The sequence below is a fragment of the Sapajus apella genome, unplaced genomic scaffold, assembly GCF_009761245.1.
Source record: "Sapajus apella isolate SASKATOON/1434 unplaced genomic scaffold, GSC_monkey_1.0 scaffold13, whole genome shotgun sequence".
Taxonomy (NCBI): Eukaryota; Metazoa; Chordata; class Mammalia; order Primates; family Cebidae; genus Sapajus; species Sapajus apella.
This window is the reverse complement of record NW_022436953.1, coordinates 21,639,849-21,663,433: the sequence shown is the minus strand read 5'-3', so window position 1 is coordinate 21,663,433 and position 23,585 is coordinate 21,639,849. Positions and strand designations below refer to the sequence as shown.

At 38.5% G+C, this 23,585-nt stretch overlaps 1 long non-coding RNA gene across 3 annotated transcripts in view; it reads right to left on the bottom strand.

Annotated features, from left to right (window-relative positions):
• LOC116554007 overlaps positions 1–23,585 on the bottom strand; it is a 90,506-nt gene that overhangs the window by 46,855 nt on the left and 20,066 nt on the right. The window contains exon 4 of one of the 3 annotated variants that reach the window (XR_004270006.1): positions 16,699–17,311. The exons of 1 other annotated variant lie outside the window; for it this stretch is intronic. This is a non-coding gene — a long non-coding RNA (uncharacterized LOC116554007). Of the gene's footprint in view, positions 1–16,698; positions 17,604–23,585 lie in introns of those variants that run through there. One more of the 3 variants, XR_004270007.1, reaches the window with a different exon arrangement.

Sequence of the window (23,585 nt, the reverse complement as noted above, 5' to 3'; positions counted from 1 at the left end):
TCTTTAAGGTGACTGGTTTCTAAAATTTGTAATACTGCAGGTCCAGTTAGCATCTTAAGTTGATTTACATAGGATACCATAATATTCAAAGTTCCTGGATAAATAGTTCTCAATTAGGTGTGTTAATTCATTCTCAATTAATTATGTTAATTTATACTAATTTCTAATGTAATTACAAAATTGAAGATTAACTTGGAAATTTGGAGGAGCAACATTTGTGTTAACTAAACAGGAATATATTATACAGGCAAGAGTGAGGCAGGTTCTTTTTATTTTGTTTGGCTAGTTTGATACCTATGAAGTATAATACTATCTGAAAACATCTAACTTCAGTATCTAATCCACTTGCAAAATTATGGAACCCACTCCACCCTTCCCTTCACCCCCACCTGTATTATTCGTCTTCAACATTCCTGAAATTTTCAAAACCTGTTATTAACAACAAAAAGATCATCTCTAGCCACAAAAGGAAAAATAAGACTAGGTCCTCCTAAAGCATTTTGTCAGTGTCTGCCTAGGCTGTTGAAAAGCCACAAAATTGCCAGACCTGTTGACTACTGAAGGAGACTAAGAAAGTATGAATAATCTTTGTTTGCTGAACCCAAACTAAAGATTCTAAAGGACATGCTCATTGTGACTGTGGCTTAAATTACAAGAACCACTGACCTGCAAAGGTTCAAAGAGAGGTATGAGAAAACTGGGGTGGCTGTTGGAGGTGATAAGGAATGACACTCTTAACCATTGTACTAAGCAGGAGTGTCTAGCCCTGATTTTATGATGCATTGTTGCATTTTACACACTAACTGGTATTTATAGAGCTTGAGGAGCTAAATTTCTCTGTGACTTACTGATGATATTACCATTTAGTCAATCAGTTAATAACGTGTGTGTGTGTGTGTGTGTGTGTGAGAGAGAGAGAGAGAGAGAGAGCGCTGCCCATCCCAGGCTCTGTGCTAAATCTTGATTATTTAAACATGAAAAAGTAAAATCCCAGCACTCAAGAAGCTCTTACCCAAGCAGAAGTGATGGATGTCTCATAGTTTTCTCAACAGAAAATTACTGCTTAGAGAACACAAGTATTCAGCAGGTGGGGAAAAAACTACAAGGAAGAATTGGAGGAATCGAAAGAATGGAGCACTCTGAGAATATGACTCATGGAGCAACAATTTCCAACTCAGTACACATTGCTGACCTATCCTAGACTTGTGGACGGAAGTATTTTGTGGGTTCACCTAGGGTGAAATAATTAATCTCATTCTGAAGCTGTAAGGAAGGGGTCATCTTTGCTTCCTTCATCTCGAGGCTGCAGGAAAAATATTTCCCCATGAGTTAGTAGAGAAGAAGCCACTGGGAATTTGATATAATCCTCATTTCCCCTCTAAAAGGCTTGTTGGCTTATATTTGGTTCTAACCCTAATGAAAACTTTTTACTTTTAACTCCTAATGAAAACAAATGTTCTTCTTCTGAGGTACGGCACCCAAGGACCTGGGATGCTGGGAAGAATAACAAACAAATGTTTCTGAAGTGCTTTAAACATCCAAAATGAAATTTGCCACATTAAAGCCCAGTGTTATTAGTGACAGGAATTGCCAGTGTGCTAAGAACAAAGCAAAGCACCAAGCACTTCTCATTCATCTTATGCTTTTCAATTTATTGTGCTTTTCTTTAACAGTAAAACTGATCTTGTTATAAATTATTTGTCATAAAACTACTTGGTTAAAATCTTTTGACTGTTCATTTGAGTAAACCATGAGGTAGATTTTTGCTGTAATTTAAAAAGCTACCAAGTGAGCTCTAATTCATTTTACTATTAACATCCAAATAAGAGCTATAAACCAAAAGAAGAAAATGAGTCATGATTGCATTCCAGGATGTATTAAAGAATGAAATATTATTTTCAGCATATTGGGATTAACTATTATTTGCAAATTCCACCACTTGTAGCCTTCTGTTTCAAGACAGAAAATGCAAAAACACATGATGAATACCAACATGTTACTTATTAACATTAATCTAGATTAGTGTCTCCCAACCCCAGTTTTTTTCAACTGCAGGGCATTTCCAACTACCTCAAGAGATTTTATGGAATTCTTCCAAATTCCTAAAACAAAATTAATTTTAATTTACATTAATGTTAAGAATAAATATACGCCATATGGCAGATTAAGGGAGAAAAAATACTGGAAAATCAAACTAACAACTTAGAAAAAGATTCCAAATCATTAGGCAACTTGAGGATTTAGATAACACTTTTTAAGCCACAAACTCTCAGAAAACAGGAATGTAGTTCTGGAAATCAGGAAAAATATTACTGAGTTTTAAGTTGTCATATTATATAGTGAGGTCTCTTGACAGAACAACTTTTTTTTATATCACACAGATTTCCAGTTTCAAAAACATCTACAAATTTCCTTGTTCTTTTACACCAGGTAAAGATAACGTTTTTCTCTCTACTACTGTTTCATGGTTTATCATGCACTTCTGCACATGGTGTCTTCCCTGATAAGTGATGTTGGGGAGATGTCTGGCCGTGGAGAATGAGAACTGAAGAGCTGTCTCAGTGAATGATCTTCCCTAAACTAAATCTGAAGTGTTTACAATACCACTGAGAGTTTACTATTAGCACCTGGGAAGAATGGGTCATGGAAATGGCTGCTACTTTGCTCTTGCCTCCCCAGCCCCAGAGCCACCCATAGAAACTAAATGATGCATGGCCTTGGAGTCACTCTGTCCTGCTCCCAAGCAGAGGAAGGGATGGTCAGGAGCCAGTGGTAGAGGCATTCAAGAAATTCAGTGGTTCACTATAAACTGAATTGAAGGTAAGCCGTGTGGGTAGTGAGTGCCTGGGAAAAATGGATGAGTGGGCAGGAAGACCACTTGGATAGAAACTGGAAAACTCGCAAGGAAGAAGTTTGAGATGACACCTACGGAGGAAGGCATCTGAGATCCAAAAGGAGATCCAGAGAGAGGCTCATTCACTCTTTTAAAAGACCAACTTTTATACACAAATTAAACACAAAGACATTGTGCTCGTTATGTCATTTAGGGTACTGAAGAGTTTTTTTTTTTCCCATTCATTTATTTTATTGCATTTTAGGTTTTGGGGTACAGGTGAAGAACATGCAAAATTGTTGCATAGGAACACACGTGGCAGTGTGATTTGCTGCCTTCCTCCCCATCACCTACATCTGGCATTTCTCCCCTTGCTATCTCTCCCCAGCTTTCCACCCCCCACAAATTTCTTCCCCATTTGTGATCATATGAACCTAACTCATATTCTGGTTTTAATACTTGTTCAGAAGAATGCAAGTGGAAATAATCATTAAATGTTTTCAGCATATATCTAATTTTTAGTATTCTTAAAATGAAGTGAATTTACTGAAAGCTTGTATCATCTTATCATTATAAAAATAGCTGAGGAAGCTATGAATAATTTGAGAATTCTGAAATTTTAGATCTACCTACTGCAGAATTACACCAGACGTGTATTTAACTCACTGATCTTAATCGGAGTAAAATGCACATCAGGATGGATACGATGTTTCATGCTCTTGGGCTGTTCTCTGAATCTCTTCCTGCAGGTGGCAGACATAGAAAACTATAAACAGACTTTGAAGGGGTTTCTGTTCCTTGTATGATGGCCAAGAATTATAAAACTAATAATTGGCCAGGAGTGGTGGCTCATGGGAGCCAACACTTTGGGAGGCCATGGTGGGTGGATCACGAGGTTAAGAGTTCGAGACCAGCCTAACCAACGTGGTGAAACCCTGTCTCTACTAAAAGTACAAAAATTAGCTGGGCATGGTGGTATGTGCGCCTGTAATCCCAGCTACCCAGGAGGCTGAGGGAGAGGAATTGCTTGAAGCCGGGAGGCAGATGTTGCAGTGAGCCAAGATCGTGCCACTGCACTCTAGCCTGGGCAACAGAGTGAGACTCCATCTAAAATAAATAAATAAATAAAACTAATTATTGTTAGTTGGCTTAGGGATAGTTGTTCATCCAACAATTTTTTGTAAAACTCTTTAGCAAACTAGGATCTTGGCCTCCAAGAAGTCACAGTTCAGTGTAATAAAGACATGCCAGCAAATAAGCTTAACACAATATGGTAAAGGGTTGCAAACAAGGTATGTATACAAAACCCTAGATACTCAAGGGAGTGATAGGCTCTTTCTGGGGAGACGGGGAAACATTCTCACAAAAGACAGTCTTTAGATTCCTAAATGAAGAATAGGAGTTACCAAGTATAAGCGAGGGTCATCGAAGGCCAAGGGAAGAGAAAATGAAAAGTCACAAAGGTATGAAAGACATTCTCCAGGGAAGAGGGAAGGGAGTCACATGCCTGGGACACCGAGTGTAAGGTAGAAACAAAGGCAGAGGTAGATGTAAGGCGTAAAATTTCTGAAAAAAAAAAAAAAGCTCTTAAAATGCAAAAGTGTCCAGGAAAACAATATTGAACTTGGCAATCATTCTAGCCTTATACTTATTCCCAATTCTGAAGCTTCTAGTAAGTAGTGTATTCAAGGGATACTAACCTAATAATAGAAATCAGCAAGAAAATATATCTTTCTTTCTAAAAATATGCTTTACAGTTTATTTGCTGTAGCACATTCATTTTATACTGAACTCATGGCTTAGTTTTGATATTGGAAAATTCTTACTAAAAAAAAATCTAGAAAGGATTTGTGCCCTGATTGTTAGGAAGTGCCAGATTCCTACAACTCTATTGGAAAATTAAAAGACTTCAAATGTACAAATTTAATAAAACCACCATCCACATTCACAACTGAACACTTTCCAATGAGACCAAATTTTCACACCCTGTGTTTCACCTAGCTATAATCCTCCCAACTCTACTAAGAAGCTTCTGCGAAGTATGCGTATCATGAAAATTGCTCAATTTTCAAAATGATCTATGAATCATAACGGAAATCTTGGTAGTTAAGTGCCTCCAATAACATAAAAATGCCTCACAGCCCTTAACAGGTGGTAGAAAGAAGTCAAAAATGACTCTTACGATGGTCTTTTTTTATCCATTTAAATTGCAGTATATCAGACAGCATTAAAAGAAATATTTTTAAATACGGGGGATGATTTTAATAAGATCAGATTTTAATAAGATTTTAATAAAATAGGTTTTCTGTATGATAATATCATAAAAGAGATAGCTAAATGCCTGAGTTAAAATCCTGGATCCATCACTTATGAGCTGTGTGATCTTGGTCAAGTTCTTGGGCAACTGACGCCTCTCTGTGTGTCAGTTTCTATAAAACACATGCAACAATAGTACCTACTAAATAGGGTTATTGTAAGTATGTGGAGTATCTTCTCTTTGCCGCTTTAGTTCTACCTCCAACCTTTCTCCAACCCACTTCTGTACACTGGGAGGCTGACCTGTACAAGAGGCATCAATGAGCTCTCTGCTCTCAGCTTTCTGTTGGATTTGGCTAATGAGAGTATGGGCAGGAGAGCCAGGGGCAGGAGGACAGTGAGGTCAGGGTGATTATTCCCCTTGTTCCCTGCCTGTCAGGTTGCCATGGGTTGTCTGCCACCCAGTGCTCCTGCCAAGCAGCCTCTAGGAAGAAGCTCTCTCTGGGTACCTCTAACCACTCCCTCTCTGAGACCCTTCAGGCAGGCCCAGGGGTGGTATAGGCTCCCTGCTGCTGTGAGCCAGGGTGTTGCACAATCCCCTATTGCATTTTCTAAATCCCACTCACACCTTTGTAAATATTCCTTGTATTCAATTCGCTTCAATTTATCCAATTTGAGCATGCCATCTGTTTCCTGCCAGGATCCAGACTAACAGAATGAATTTCTCTTTGTAAAGCACTTAGAATAATAGCTGGCACATGGTAAGCACTATATAAGTATTTGCTAAACAAACAAAATAAATGAGATTTAGAAACTTTTTTGTAGTCAACGTTAAACATATCTTTCTGTATCCTGTCATACAAAGCAAAAATCTTCAGAAGCTTTTTCCCAAATAGAACTCTCTTCTCTTCAATAGGCTTTTTGTATATGGAATAACCATCATTCTATTTTTAATCATGTTTGTAGTGCTTTTGTTGAAAAAATTCTGTTAAGCAAAATATTATTAAAGTTGTTTTTGATTCAATAGGAAAATAGGAGCCTATGGGGGAATTTATGTAACTATATTCATTATAATCGTTATATATAGTTATTTTTCCTATTTTAATACTTTGTTGTCCTTCATATACCTTTTAGCACACGTACAGTATTGTCTCCTTTGGTGTTTTAAAACAATTTGGATTGTAGACATCTGTGTTTTTCATTCAAACCATCAAATAGAACAGCATTTCACATTTTAAATGTATCTGGTAAAAACTATAGGCTTGTTGCTTTTCTGGGTGAAAGACAAGAGATTTTTCATGCTGATTCCACTTTTTCCATCCTTCATTTCTTGAATCTAAAGTTCTGAAAGTCCTCCTCGACCCCATTTGATCCCAGGATATTTTTCTGTTTTATGTACTACTATTATCTAAGTCACTTAAACCAGACAGCAGCAGCGGCCTTCTAGTCTGAGCTCTCGTTTACTTACTTCTGTTTTGACAAGGGGTTGCCTCAGATTGATCTTAGCAGTAACATCTCCATTATTTTAAAATTCTAATTCATTTCCTAATATTTTAGTATATGGCCTCGAGTAAGCTATAAAAAAGACAGTCTGAGACTTTATGGATCTGTGAGTATCATTTGTTTTGCATTTATGTGTGAATGGCAACTTGCTTAAATGGGGTATTCCAAGGTCTCCCACTCTTTCCTAAGCGTTCCAGAGATGTTGGTCCAGCATCTTGTAATGATTGCTATAGCAGAATATGATAAAGGTGGTCTGGTTTTTTACCATTTTGAAGTTAAGTAAGGTTGCTGGCTAGAAGAACATCATACAAAAACCGTTTTTTGTTTTGTTTTGTTTTTAACTCCAGAAACAAACACTTGGAAAATATAAGCTTATTTTTAAAGGTACTATTTATAAAGCAATTAAAAATATAAGATAACTAGGAATAAATTTACCAAAGATTATTAAACCTTACTGAAATACATTTAAAATGACCTAAATAAATGGACAAATTGCACAATCATGATAGGAACAGGGAGACTCAGTAATATAAAGATGTCAACTCTCCATCCTAAAATCTACATATTCACTGCAACTGGGACAGTCACTTATCCATATGGAAAAAACAGATTCATATCTCACACTGTACATAATAAAGTCAATGTGGATTCAAGAGCTAAATATGAGAGGAAACTGTTAAGACTTTAGAAGAAAATAAAGTAGAGCATCTTTATTACCTCATGGTAGGAAAGGATTTCTTAAGTAAGATGAAAAATCACAAACCACACAAAAAAGTGATCAACATGACACATTAAAATTAAAGACTTTTGTTGGTCAAAAAACACCATTTAAAAGTAAAAAAAAAAAAAGCCACAGACTAGGAGAAGGTATACCCAAAACATCTAACTAACAAGGATGAGTAATGAACTTGATCAAAAAAAAGACAATCCAATAAAAAATGGACAAAAGACAGGAACAGACATGTCACGGGAAAAATATGGATGACTAACAAACAGAAAGATAATCAATATCATTAGAATCAAGGAAGACTAAAATAAGATCACTTAAATACCATTCTGTACCAACTGGATTGGCCAAAAAATAAAAGTTCTGAGAATATGAATTGGTGGCAAGAATGTAAAACAGTAGACACTCATATAATGATGGGTGGGGGTATAAGTTGATACAATCACTTTGGACAGCCATTAATATTACAGAATCAAGATGCATGCACCCTCCTGTGACTCTGTAATTCCATTTCTAGAGTAGCGAGCTCTCAAACTTGGCAGTGCATCAGAATCTCCTGGAGGGCTTATAAAAACACAGATTGCAGCCCCAACTCTCAGAGTTTCTGATTCAGCAGGTATGTGGTACAGTCCAGTTAAAGTATTTGTATTGCCAGGAAGATCACAAGTGATAATCAGGCTGCTGGTACAGGACCACGCTTTGACACTATTTTAGAGTAACTCTTAAACATGCATTTCTGAATTCATGTACAAGAAAGTTTGTAGCAGCATTTTTGGTAATACCAAAAAAAATGTAACAACCCAAATATTTGTAGAAGGGAGAATTAAAAAAATAAACTGCAATATGTTCATAAAATATTATAGAGCAGTGAAAATAAATGAACAGCAGCTTTGTGCATCAGCTTAGATGAATATCAGAAAATAAAATGTTGAACTCAAAAAGTTTTGGAAGAAAACATAGAGTATAATACTATTTATTTGGAGTTCAAAACGATCAAAACTTAAACTACATATTGTTTAACAATAAATGCACTTATATTAAAAAGTTAAGATAATGATAAAACTCAATATAGTGTTTACAATATGAGGATGTGTAAAGAAAGGTAAAATCAGAGGAGAGTAAATGGTGGTGGAGTGTCCAACAGTATTTGGTAATGTTTCCTCTCTCCCTCCCTCCCTCCTTTCTCTCCCTCCCTCCCTCCCTCCTTTCTCTTCCTCCCTCCCTCCCTCCCTCTCTTCCTTCCTTTCTCCTCGTATTCCTCCTCCTCTTCCTCTTCCTCCTCCTCCTCTCTACCACTTACCTCCCCCCTTCCCTCTTTTCTTTCTTTTTTGACATGGTCTCACAGTGATGCCCAGGCTGGAGGTTAGTGGCTATTCTTAGCCTCAATCATAGCTCACTGCAGCCTCAAACTCCTGAGCTCAAGCAATCTTCCCACCTCAGCCTCCCAAGTAGCTGGGATTACAGGTGTGTGCCACCATATCCAGCTTATTTTATTTCTTAAACTAGGTGAAGCATACACAAATGTTAGACATATTATTTTTAGATTGTTCATGATATATGAAATATTTAGAAATAAACTTAAAATGATTCAAATATAAAATTTAAAAAGGAATTTAAAGATTTTTCTCTTTGACAGTTGAAAAATCTCCTGTCCTAGTTATAAATGACTGGATATTTCCTGGTTTATGATATTACTTTTTTCAGTGTTACCCTGGTGTGACTTGATCTTTTTGTACTTTTGCTATTTGTTCCATATCCAGAACATTTTTCACACAATTTGGATATCCTTATTATCTTCTATATCAGTTGTCTTTTTTTTGAATTTTTTATTTCTACCACATATACAAGTAATATATGAAATCTAAATCTACCACATATATATGAAATATAAAATTACATTTTAAAATGGACACACTTCTGCTAACATACATTTATCATATATATTATGTCTTCCTCAATCTTTTTTTCTATTCTATTCTCTGTCTCTTTTCTTTCTGAAACTTAATTATATGTATACTAGATCTTTCAGTATTGTCCCATAAGTCCCTGAGGCACTGCTAATTTTTCCCAGTATTTTTTCCTTTATGTTCTTTAGATAGAATTATTTATATTGATTTGTCTTCAAATTCTCTGAATTTTTCTTCAGTCGTTTTCATTTACTGTGAGGCACCTATAGCAACATTTATTTAAAATATTGTATTATATTTTTTGGTTTTAGAATTTTTATTTGATCATTTTAATAGTTTCTAGTTCTCTGAGATTTTGTATTTGTTATTCTTTTTTTTCTGTCATTTCTACCTTCTTTTTTTTCCCCCATTTATTTATTTTATTGCATTTTAGGTTTTGGGGTACATGTGAAGAACATGAAAAATTGCTGCATAGGTACACGTGTCAGTGTGATTTGCTGCCTTCCTCCCCATCACCTACATCTGGCATTTCTCCCCTTGCTATCTCTCCCCAGCTCCCCACCCCCCACCGTCCCTCCCCTATTTCCCCCCAACTGACCCCAGTGTGCAGTGCTCCCCTCCCTGTGTCCATGTGTTCTCATTGTTCAACACCCGCCTATGAGTGAGAACATGCGGTGTTTGATCTTCTGCTCTTCTGTCAGTTTGCTGAGAATGATGGTTTCCAGGTTCATCCATTCCCTACAAAGGACCCAAACTCATCGTTTTTGATGGCTGCATAATATTCCTTGGTGTATATGTGCCACATTTTCCCTATCCAGTCCATCGTCGATGGGCATTTGGGTTGGTTCCAGGTCTTTGCTATTGTAAACAGTGCTGCAATGAACATTCGTGTGCACGTGTCCTTATAGTAGAACGATTTGTAATCCTTTGGATATATACCCAGCAATGGGATTGCTGGGTCAAATGGAATTTCTATGCCTAGGTCCTTGAGGAATCGCCACACTGTCTTCCACAATGGTTGAACTAATTTACACTCCCACCAACAGTGCAAAAGTGTTCCTATTTCTCCACATCCTCTCCAGCATCTGTTGTCTCCAGATTTTTTAATGATCACCATTCTAACTGGCGTGAGATGGTATCTCAATGTTGTTTTGATTTGCATTTCTCTGATGACCGGCGATGATGAGCATTTTTTCATATGTCTGTTGGCCTCATGTATGTCTTCTTTTGTAAAGTGCCTGTTCATATCCTTTGCCCACTTTTGAATGGGCTTGTTAGTTTTTTTCTTGTCAATCTGTTTTAGTTCTTTGTAAATTCTGGATATCAGCCCTTTGTCAGATGGGTAAACTGCAAAAATTTTTTCCCAATCTGTTGGTTGCCGATTCACTCTAATGACTGTTTCTTTTGCCATGCAGAAGCTGTGGAGTTTGATTAGGTCCCGTTCGTCTATTTTGGCTTTTGTTGTCAATGCTTTTGGTGTTTTGGTCATAAAGTCCTTGCCTACACCTATGTCCTGAATGGTTTTGCCTAGATTCTCTTCTAGGGTTTTTATGGTGTTAGGTCTTATGTTTAAGTCTTTAATCCATCTGGAGTTAATTTTACTGTAAGGTGTCAGGAAGGGGTCCAGTTTCTGCTTTCTGCACATGGCTAGCCAGCTTTCCCAACACCATTTATTGAACAGGGAATCCTTTCCCCATTGCTTGTTTTTGTCTGGTTTGTCAAAGATCAGATGGTTGTAGATATGTTGTGTTGCCTCCGAGACCTCTGTTCTGTTCCATTGGCCTATATCTCTGTTTTGGTACCAGTACCATGCTGTTTTGATTACTGTAGCCTTGTAGCATAGTTTGAAGTCCGGTAGTGTGATGCCTCCCGCTTTGTTTTTTTTGCTTAGAATTGACTTGGCTATGTGGGCTCTCTTTTGGTTCCATATGAAGTTTAAGGTGGTTTTTTCCAGTTCTGTGAAGAAGGTCATTGGTAGCTTGATGGGGATAGCATTGAATCTGTAAATTACTTTGGACAGTATGGCCATTTTCATGATATTGATTCTTCCTAACCATGAACATGGAATGTTTCTCCATCTGTTTGTGTCCTCTCTTATTTCGTTAAGCAGTGGCTTGTAGTTCTCCTTGAAGAGGTCCTTTACGTTCCTTGTTAGTTGTATTCCTAGGTATTTTATTCTCTTTGTGGCAATTGTGAATGGAAGTTTGTTCTTGATTTGGCTCTCTTTAAGTCTGTTATTGGTGTATAGGAATGCATATGATTTTTGCACATTGATTTTGTATCCTGAGACTGCTGAACTTGCTTATCAGTTTCAGGAGATTTGGGGCTGAGACGATGCGGTCTTCTAGATATACAATCATGTCGTCTGCAAATAGAGACAATTTGACTTCCTCCTTTCCTATTTGAATGCCCTTTATTTCTTTTTCTTGCCTGATTGCACTGGCTAGAACTTCTAATACTATATTGAATAGCAGTGGTGAGAGAGGGCATCCTTGTCTGGTGCCACATTTCAAGGGGAATGCTTCCAGTTTTTGCCCATTCAGTATGATATTGACTGTTGGTTTGTCATAAATAGCTTTTATTATTTTGAGATACGTTCCATTGATACCTAGCTTATTGAGGGTTTTTAGCATAAAGGGCTGTTGAATTTTGTCAAAGGCCTTCTCTGCATCAATTGAGATAATCATGTGGTTTTTGTCTTTGGTTCTGTGTATGTGGTGAATTACGTTTATAGACTTGCGTATGTTGAACTAGCCTTGCATCCCTGGGATGAAGCCTACTTGATCATGGTGGATAAGCTTTTTGATGTGCTGTTGCAATCGGCTTGTATTTTATTGAAGATTTTTGCATCTATATTCATCATGGATATTGGCCTGAAGTTTTCTTTTCTTGTTGTGTCTCTGCCGGGTTTTGGAATCAGAATGATGTTGGTCTCATAAAATGATTTGGGAAGAATTCCCTCTTTTTGTATTGTTTGGAATAGTTTCAGAAGGAATGGTACCAGCTCCTCTTGGTATGTCTGGTAGAATTCGGCTGTGAACCCGTCTGCACCTGGGCTTTTTTTGGGTGGTAAGCTCTTAATTGCTGCCTTAACTTCAGACCTTGTTATGGGTCTGTTCAGGCTTTTGGCTTCTTCCTGGTTTAGGCTTGGGAGGAGGCAAGTGTCCAGGAATTTATCCATTTCTTCCAGGTTTACTAGTTTATGTGCATAGAGTTGTTTGTAATAATCTCTGATGATGGTTTGAATTTCTGTGGAATCTGTGGTGATATCCCCTTTATCGTTTTTTATTGCATCAATTTGGTTATTCTCTCTTTTCTTTTTTATTAATCCGGCTAGTCGTCTGTCTATTTTGTTGATCTTTTCAAAAAACCAGCTCCTGGATTTATTGATTTTTTGAAGGGTTTTTTGTGTCTCTATCTCCTTCAGTTCTGCTCTGATCTTAGCTATTTCTTGTCTTCTGCTAGACTTTGAGGTTTTTTGATTTGCTCCTCTAGCTCTTTCAGTTTTGATGATAGAGTGTCAATTTTTGATCTCTCCTTGCTCCTCATGTGGGCACTTATTGCTATATATTTTCCTCTAGAGACTGCTTTAAATGTGTCCCAGATATTCTGGTATGTTGTGTCTTCATTCTCGTTGGTTTCGAAGAACATCTTTATTTCTGTCTTCATTTCATTGTTTATCCAGTCAACATTCAAGAGCAAGTTGTTCAGTTTCCATGAAGCTGTGCAGTTCTGGGTTAGTTTTTGAATTCTGAGTTCTAACTTGATTGCACTGTGGTCTGAGAGACTGTTTGTTACGATTTCCGTTCTTTTGCATTTGCTGAGGAGTGATTTACTCCCAATTATGTGGTCAATTTTAGAGTAGGTGTGATGTGGTGCTGAGAAGAATGTATATTCTGTGGATTTGGGGTGGAGAGTTCTGTAAATGTCTATTAGGTTTGCTTGGTCCAGGTCTGAGTTCAAGTCCTGGATATCCCTGTTAATTTTCTGTCTGGTTGATCTGTCTATTATTGACAATGGGGTGTTAAAGTCTCCCACTATTATTGTGTGGGAGTCTAAGTCTCTTTGTAAGTCATTAAGAACTTGCCTTATGTACCTGGGTGCTCCTGTATTGGGTGCATATATATTTAGGATTGTTAGCTCTTCTTGTTGCATTGATCCTTTTACCATTATGTAATGTCACCCTTTGTCTCTTATGATCTTTGTTGCTTTAAAGTCTAATTTATCAGAGATGAGAATTGCAACTCCCGCTTTTTTTTGCTCTCCATTTGCTTGGTAAATCTTCCTCTATCCCTTTATTTTGAGCCTTTGTGTATCCTTGCATGTGAAACGGGTTTCCTGAATACAGCACACCGATGGGTTTTGTCTTTTTATCCAATTTGCCAGTCTGTGTCTTTTGATTGGGGCACTTAGTCCATTTACATTTAGGGTTAATATTGTTATGTGCGAATTTGATACTGCCATTTTGGTGCTAGCTGGGTGTTTTGCCCTTTAGTTGAGCTGGTACTTGTTGTTCCTTTATATGTGTAAGAGGCTCTTTCAGGCGCTCTTATAGAGCTGGCCTGGTGGTAACAAAATCTCTGAGTACTTGCATGTTCCCAAAGGATTTTATTTTTCCTTCACTTATGAAGCTTAGTTTGGCTGGATAGGAGATTCTGGGTTGAAAGTTCTTTTCTTTAAGGATGTTGAATATTGGCCCCCACTCTCTTCTGGCTTGTAGGGTTTCTGCTGAGAGATCCTCTGTGAGTCTGATGGGCTTCCCTTTGTGGGTAACCCGACCTTTCTCTCTGGCTGCTCTTAGCATTTTCTCCTTCATTTCAACCCTGGTGAATCTGACGATTATGTGCCTTGGGGTTGCTCTTCTTGACGAATATCTTTGTGGTGTTCTCTGTATTTCCTGGACTTGAATGTTTGCCTGCCTTGCTAGGTTGGGGAAGTTTTCCTGGATAATATCCTGAAGAGTATTTTCCAGCTTGGATTCATTCTCTTCGTCGCATTCAGGTACGCCTATCAAACGTAGATTAGGTCTTTTCACATAGTCCCACATTTCTTGGAGATTCTGTTCATTCCTTTTTACCCTTTTTTCTCCATTCTTGCCTTCCCGTTTTATTTCATTGAATTGATCTTCGACCTCTGATATCCTTTCTTCTGCTTTGTCAATTTGGTTGTTGATACTTGTGCATGCTTTGCGAAGTTCTCGTGTTGTGTTTTTCAGCTCCATCAATTCACTTATATTCCTTTCTATTTTGTCCATTCTCATTAGCATTTCGTCAAATCTTTTTTCAACGTTCTTAGTTTCTTTGCATTTGGTTAGAACATGTTCTTTAAGTTCACAGAAGTTTCTTACTACCCACCTTCTGAAGTCTGATTCTGTCATTTCATCACACTCGTTCTCCCTCCAACCTTGTTCCCTTGCTGGTGAGGAGTTGTGATCCCTTGTAGGAGGAGAGGTGTTCTGGTTTCGGGTGTTTTCATCCTTTTTGTGCTGGTTTCTTCCCATCTTTAAGGATTTATCCACCTGTTGACTTTGTAGTTGCTGGCTTTCAGATTGGGTCTCAAATCTTTCAGATTGACGTTCTGTTTGTTGATGATGAGGTTATTTCTGTTTCTTGGTTTTCCTTCTGACAGTCTGGCCCCTCTGCTGTAGGTCTGCTGAGGTTCACTCCAGGCCCTGCTTGCCTGGGGTTCACCTGCAGCAGCTGCTGAACAGTAAGGGTTGTTACCAGTTTTCTTCTTCTGCTATCTTTGTCCCAGAAGGATACCCGCCTAGTGTCAATCTGATCTCTCCTTTATGAGGTGTCTCTTTGGATATATAGGGGTCAGGGAGCTGCTTGAGGAGACGGTCTCTTCTTTATAGGAGTTCAAGTGGTGAGCTGTGAGCTCTGTTGTTCATTCAGAGCTGCTGGGCAGGTACGTTTAGGTCTGCTGCAGCAGAACTCATAAACTGCTTTTTGTTCCCATGTGCTCTGTCCCAGGGATTTAGGGCTTTATTTATGAGTTTCCGTTGTGCTGCTGCCTTCTTTTTTTTTTCCTTCAGACCTGCCCTGCCCAGCAAGGAGGCAGCCTAGTCACTGTCTGCCTGTAGAGGCTTTGCTGAGCTGCTGTGGGCTCCGCCCAGCTGCTTAGTGAGCTTCCCTGCAGTCCTGTTTATATGGGTGTAGTTAGAACTGCTTTGGCAATGGTGGCCCACCTCTGTTGAGGCAGAGTCTCTCTGCTGTGGCGGGTTGCCTCAGCAATGGTGGGTTGCCTTGGCAACGGTGGGCTGCTTCAGCATTGGCCGACTACCTCCGTCGTGGCGGGCTGCCTCGGTAATGGCGGATGCCCCTCCCCCACAGAGCTGGACCGTCCCAGGTTCAGCTGCACTTGCTGTGAAACTCTCTATCCAGAGTTTCTGGTTGCTGTTCTTTTGTGGGGTTGGGACCAGCCGAGCCTGATCGCCTGGCTCACTGTCTCAGAGCCTTTTTTAAGTTGGTGTTCCAGTCGCCTGTTGAAGAGGCGCCGGGGTCTGTTTGTTTTCCCCTGCGGCCACTCACTGCACTGTCTTAAACAGCGGCACTGAGGTTTGTGGCACTTTTTTTTTTTTTTTTTGCCCTGGAATCTACTGTCCTCGTTCCCTGCTCAGTCCCCTTTTTAAACAGATGAATGGGCAACTTCCCGTGGCTCCAATTGCCAGCCAAAAGGGCACCCGGACTGGTGTATTTTGTATGGAGAACCGCTGCTCCAGGGCGCTGACAAAGCAGCCGTGCGGGGCAAAGCAGCGGCGCCGGCCGGGACAGCTGCGCTGGCCGAAACAGCCGCACTGGTGACCTGTGGAGCTCCTCTGCCTGGGAATTTCCTAGTCTGTGGGCAATAAAAATGCGGCATCCACTCACCCTCTGCGCTTTCACTGGGAGCTACAATCCTGAGCTGTTCCTAAACGGCCATCTTGGATCCTCCCCTGTATTTGCTATTCTTTACAAAACTATTTACCTTTACATTCACGAGCATAGTTATAATAGCTGATTAAAAATTTTTGTCTGCCAATTATTTATCTGAGTATCAGTTTGCATTGATTGTTTCTGGCTTACATTTTCTTTCTTTATATGCCTACATTTTAGATAGTATCCAGAAAACTGGATGATATGTTGCAGAGCCTCTAGGTTCTGTTATATTCCTCTGAAGAGTGCTGATTTGTTTTAAGCATGTAGCTAACTTAACTACTTCAAACTGTAAACTGTCTCCAGTGCACAGCAACAGAAATCTCTGTTCAGTTCTAGCCTTAGCTGGGCTATTTGCATACACCGTTCATGAGTCATCCAATGACTTATGCAGAGTTTATACACAGAACAAGTTACTTCACCTCTTTGGCTCTCATTTTTTCAAGATTCACCCTCCCCACCTCACTTTCTGGTTACTCCTCACTTTCTAGTTACTATAATCACCATGAACCCTATCTCCTGGTTCTTCATGCTGGTAAGACTACAGATTTTCTATTCATGTTTTAGTAACCTTTATTTAGCATCGATTGGGACTGGCTTTCCAGCACAGAGCTGTAATAATGGGCATTTTCCCATTGTCATGTCCTTCTTCCAATGGAGATTCTCCTCCATTGTCTGTCTGCTTGGCTGCTCTTCAGTGCCTCTGGATAGCTGCTTTTCATATTTTGTCCAAAACCCATAGTTGTTATGTGCAGGAGGATTACAGAAGCCATGGCTTATTTTATTTCTAGTTTGAGTTTGTTGGTTTCCCATGGCTTTTTTTCTTTCTTCTTCATTATTTATTACTTTTTCCTCTCTGCATCCCAGGGCAGCTCTTCTGGTGCCCAGAGTCTTACGGCCTCTCCTGAAAACAGTCCCAACAGACTTCATCATTCTAATCACAGAGGCTCAAATCAAGTCCAAGAGGCCATCCAGGGGATGAGGATATGTTATCAATGTCCTTGTCTTCATTTTATTTGAAAGCAGCATAGTTTATAGATCAGCAGCCATTTGTTCAATTCAGCAAATATTTGCAGAGTGTGTATAAGGTACAAGGCTCTGTTTCAGGCCTTTTGGATACACTGATAAACAAAACAGTCAGGTATCTTTGCCCTTGGGAGTTAAAATTCTAAAGAAGAATACACATAATAAACAATAGACAGAATAAATATTACAGTATGTGGTATACAAGGTGGTAATTGACCACCTTCATCCTCATCCCCAAAGCAGTTTTGATTGTTTGAAATCAGTCATTCCCAACATCCTTATCTCTCTTCACTTTGTTGACTTGTTAGAGTTGTTTTCCCAGAACTAAGAAATAGGACATGGATCCTGAAGGAAAAGCACTCAGCCTCAGTTGCAGCAGTGACTCAATTTCATCACTGGATAGGAAAAAAAGTGGAAGGAGCTAAAGAGAAATCCTAAAGGGATAGAGGGCAGACAAAAAACTACAGTTTATGTCCTAAATTCGACATACTCTCCACTCGCCATGTGACCTCTATTCTACTTTTACTGCATGGATAATACAATCAGGTAGAGTAGTTTTATCACTCTGGTGGTATTGTTTCCAGAAACTGAGAAACTTATTTTTTTTTTTGGCACAGATTATTTGTGTGTGTGTGTGTGTGTGTGTGTGTGTGTGTGTGTGTGTGTGTTCTATTTGTCTTAATACTTGTTTTTCATATATGTGTAATATATATGTGTATGTGTATGTATTTTACTTACATCAATACATGTATCTTTTTCGTGTATTACATATGTATATGTAGGTATGGGTGTATCTATTATATTACAGGCCTTCGACAAGTCACTCTGTGTTAATTATTTTCTTATTTTCTGATGCTTTGACATTTTGGGATCTTACTGATCATGGAGAGACTGCCACTTCCAGGGTTAGCCAATACCTAGAGACAGTAAACACCTCCCCAGGAGTGAACCTTTTGTATACAAACCAACCAATCCAGAGACCATGCCATCAACCACCTCCTCACCTTCTTTATCCTCTCAGGGACACTATTTCCCTGTCCTACTTACCTTAGGGCCAGGTATCAGGAGATATTGGATGGTTCCTGTGCCCCAGAGCCTGTGGAAATTATCCAAACTAGCCCATCCTAACTGCCTACCCTGCTTGTCTTTCCCACAGAAACTTCAATAAAGGCTCCTGCCCACATTTACCCCTCACTCCCTCTGCCTTCTGCCTAGTCTTGGTGCTTCTTCCATGTGGCCCTGTATGGTGTACCCTGCCTCATGTTTCTAGGGATCCATGAATATAAATTCCTCCTTCAAGACAGTTATTCTTGTGTCCACGTATCTCAGCATAGTTGATGAAAGCAAATCCCACGTGCATCTAAAAACACATTGTTAAATCTTTTTTGAGGTATAGTGTTCTCAGAATGACAATTTTACATATATGTGCATCATCATCATTGTCATTGCTCACATTCAATAAATTTACTATGGTCCAAGCATCATGCTAGGTACTTTGGGGTATTTAATCCTCATGAAAACCCCTCAAAGTAGGTGCTCTTATTACTCTCACTTTACAGATGAAGAAACTGAGGTGTAAAAAGGTTAACTCACCCAAGCTGGAACTAGGATGTAAACTCAGTTCTGCTTAACAAAGCCATTATTCTTAATGGAAGGTCAGCATTTTTTTTGTAAAAGGCCAGAAAGTAAATATTTTAGGCCTTGTAGGACTTATGATCTCTGTTGCCCCCACACATCTCTGCTGCTGCTGTAGTGTGAAAGCAGCCATAGATGATGCATAAATGCATGGGCAGGACCCTGTTCTGATAAAACTTTATTTGTAAAAATAGGTGGGGGGGGGGGGCTGGGATTTTGTGCGTGTGTCAGTTTGAGTGCCCCTGCTCTTAACCACTAGGCTTCACTGTCTCCATAATGGCAAAGATTCTGATTAAAACTGAATACTCTTCTCTCTCACTTCATAACAGTGCTCAGCAGAGGCAAGACCACTCGGGGCCTCAGTCCTTCCTTTAGTCCTTCACTGTGAACTTCAATCCCTTAGGTCTTGGTGGGAACAGGAACTTGACCTATACTGCAGCTCTGAACTTTATAATTCTGGATTTTCAAGAATTGAGCTCAGCTACAAGGAGTTGTGTGCCATCGTAGAAAAGGAAAGAGTATGTCAACGTCCATAAGGGTGGCTCAATCTGCCTAAAGGAGGCATTCAGATGAAAATTGTCAAAGAGCCTTCTCTTACTTCTTTGTCTCCAAAACAGTACACTAACTGGTCTAGCATGTCATAGCCAATGGGTGAACAAGCCAGAAATTCTGTTTAGGGAAAAGGGCATGCTTAGTGATTTTTAGTACACATATTTACCTTGCTAGGCATGTGAAAACCCTTATTTTACCCACAATATCACTATGGGGTAGGTGTCGTAGTTTAGGGATAAAGGAGGAGAACTGAGAGGTAGGGATAAAGGAGGAGAGTTGAGAGGATGTCAATATCCAGAGGATTGCAAGCAAGGGTCTCTCAGGACAATGCCTCATTTTGGAACATGGCATATCCAGAAACTAGCTATCATTAGTAGTTATGATGACAAATTCAATTACCAAGTGAACAGGCAATCTGTTCTGACACATAGGCCAGAGTACCAATTTATTTATTTGTCTGGGGATATTCATATCAAATGGGGAGTTGGTTCAACAAGCATTTCTTGAACACCTAATATGTGCTAAGGCCTTGGGAACAAAGATACAGAAGAGGACATGGTATTTGCATTGAAGGATCTTTGAGTGTCACTGCATGCCACTGAGTGATGTGATGAGTGCTAGGTGGAGACGATGAGTCAGGGACAATCTAAAAGTGAGTCACACCCCAGTACAGATCTACCTGTTGGGGCAAACTCATCTGGAGCCTACCCATGGGATAGATGGAACGGCACTGAACTGGCTGCCCAGGGGATCTATAGCCTTTGCTCTCCTCCATCCTCTTCGGAGACACTGAACACTAATGATAATGGCTCGTGTACTCTGATGCATGCAGCACTGTTTGCTAAGTACCTTACATACATGACCTGGCAAACCAAATCTGAATTCCTGAGAGTGATAGCGTAGGCCTCCTATGATTGAGCCCCAACATTACATGCTAGCTTTTTCTGCTCTATATGCACCCTAACCTGCAGCCGTATCACATTTCTTTCCATTAATTTCATGTTCTAGCTTTAGTTGACACGATATCTTCCACCTGGATTGCCTCAGTCTGTCATTAAGCCAGCCATCTTTCTATGCCCAGCTCACATGCTCATTCTTCCTTGAAAATTTTCCTTGACAGGGATCTGTCTTCTGAACACCTATAAAACTTGGCGTTTCACTCAATGGCACTTAAATCCCTTTTAAAAAATCATCTTAACACTCTTCATTCTGATTATAAAAGTAAAACGCTGATCAATGTAAATGACTCAAACAATAATGGTGAAATTTTGGTAAAAACATCACACTCCTCTCATTTTAAGTTCCTCAAAGACAAGACTGTGTTTAATTCATCCTGATATCCCCTGGAATCTGCTCACTTTAGCACCAGAATTTCTACTCCAGCCTTCGTTCATAGTAAGAATTACAAAAGTATTTATTTATTTGAATAAATGGATTATACTTAGGGCTTTTATTGCTAAACCTAGAGCTGATTTTAAAAATTTATGTGAGGTTTATGATTAATGATGCTATTAACATATCTTTACTTCTAATATTATAATACCTCTTCTCTAAAACATTACTGATATAATTATTTTGTTGCCAGATTAATGCAACGCCTGTGCTTTCTTGGAGTGTCAGGCCAAATCCATCTCTGATTATTTGCTATTACTGGAAAGTTTATTGCCTCTATCTTCAGACCACTTTAGAGATGAATTACTTTATTCATGCTGAGAATGTTTCAGTACTCCGGGTTGTTCACCTTTCAAAGTTCCTCAGGTATCTGTAAGAATTTGTAGTTAAAATATTCCAGGGTTGTAGGTCTTAACGTCATTGAAAATTGACTGCACATTTTTATCATTAAATCATAAGCATCAGGTGACTTTCACATTTCTGCTGAAGGCATGTTTCTTATTAGGGTAAAGCTGTTCAGTCTGTACAATTAATGGTTCATAGCACACTAGGGAACATTTATTAATTTTCATTTTACTTGTTTTTTGAAGGTTATGGGGTTTAAGGGTTCTAAGTTGGACTTATTGAAATTTTAAAAGGTGTAAATAGGTAAATATTATGGTTCCTGAAAAAGTGCGACATTTTTCCCTTTGAGCATGTGATTAATATTACTAATAAAAATGTCATCAGCCTTCCCTACCAGGGTGATGCTGTTAGAAAGACATTTTGTGTGTACATGTGTAGTTTGTTTTCCATATCTAATATGACATTTTGAGAGACAACTTAATGTAAGAAAATTACTTTTAAAAATAGATTCTTGATGCTTTGTTGTTCTTATGCAGTAATTCTAAAGGAAAAATTGTATCTTCCTGTACATTTACTTAAGATTTTGCTTGACTGCATTTGGTGCTTATATCAGTGTTTGAGAAATAAGAATTTTGTCTCTCATCAGATCATGCAACATGAATACCATTCTTGTTGAAGATTGAATTTCTGGAAAGCAGGCCTCCTTTCTATGCTTTTGTGGATAGATCATTTATCTTATAGTTAAACTTGGTTTTATTCATAAGCTAGTTTCTTAAATTATTTCTTATGTTACTATTCATAGTACATGGCATTGGTTATATATAGTAAACTTATTTTGGCTTAGATCAAGCAATACTTTTTAAACAGCCATATTGAGATATAATTGGTAAACCATTATAGTTCACACATTTAATGTGCACAATTCAGTGGTTTTTAATCTAGTCACAGAGTTGTATAATCATCACAAACATCTAATTTTAAAACATTTTTGTCATCCCCCAAAAGAACTCCCATGGCCTATTGTCAGTCACTTCCCATCAGCCCTAGGCAACCACTAATCTACTTTTTTTATTTTTTGAGACAAGGTCTTGCTGTGTTGCCCAGGCTGGAGTGCAGTGGAGTGGTCTCAGCTTACTGCAACCTCTGCCTCCAGGGTTCAAGCTATCCTCCTGCCTCAGCCTCCCTAGTAGCTGGGACTACAGGTGCTCACCACCATGCCCAGCTAATTCTACTTTCTATCTTCATAGATAAAGCAGCATTTTAACAACACATCTTAATCATCTCAAAGTTTTGGTGATTTCATGACCTTATTAAAACTAATATATTCAATATAATATTCAGGTATATAATGGCATTTTTCATCTTTTACAATTTTTATCTTTAAAATGAAGCATCTGGTTTGTCACAATTTCAAATCCACAGTTAAACGGCCGGAGTGTTAAGTTTGCCTGTGCTGCCCTTCTTCTTGGTTAAGAGTTTTACATTTGCACCTACACCAATGCAGAAATGTTTAAGTTAGAAATATGGTGAATATTTGAATGGTTAGCATGAAACATACTCACAGCACAAAGTCTGAGGCAAGTGTATCGTCTTTCCTTTTTATTCTTCAGTTTCTTCTCCCTCCCTCTCAACACATAAACACACACACAGACACACACTCACATTCATACACAGGTGCATGCACATACACACACACACAGTAGTCGAGGTCACACTTACTGAGCAGAATTTATCCAGTGACAATAAGAAGTAGCAATATATGTCTAGTATTGATATATTATTATGCAGACTGTAAAAATAACATGTGTTGTGTATTTTGATTGCATACATATATGGCTTATTTTTAAATCAGTGGGAGTTACAGAACACTCTCTAGAGGTTAGAAGTGTTAAAGCAGAAAGCAAAACTACATAAAATAGTATTCTAGGTAGATGTTTGATTCTACCTATTTTATTCATGGTATTATCAAAAAACCTGGAGATCATTCAACTAGTTAATCATTTGTTCCACACATATTTATTGATTAATGACAACATAAAGGGCATAGTGCAAGACCCAATAACAATAAACAACAAACAGCTAGAATTCAGCTTCCTCAGGAACTGTTGTCCAACTTCAGAACATAAAAGACAGGCCTTTCTTTCACAAGGAAAGAGCCAATGAATCATGAATCTTTTCCTTTTTCTTGAAAAACCACAGCCTGTATTTTACTCGAAAATTCAACATAATTGGTATATACCCATCTTTTTAGGTGAATTAGGCCTTAACTGACAGATAACCCACTTTGTTCTAAAATTCAACAAACTCTCAGAAAATCTTATTCCACACAATCTTTTGAATATGTCATTTGCCATTTATATTTGATGGCCTTAAGAAAAAAACTTATAAAAAGGTATTAATGCAAGTAGATAATAAAGCTGAATTCTATAAATCTATAGCAGCTTACAGTAATCATTAAAGCATGCAAAAGCCTTTCATCTATTCAAAATTAT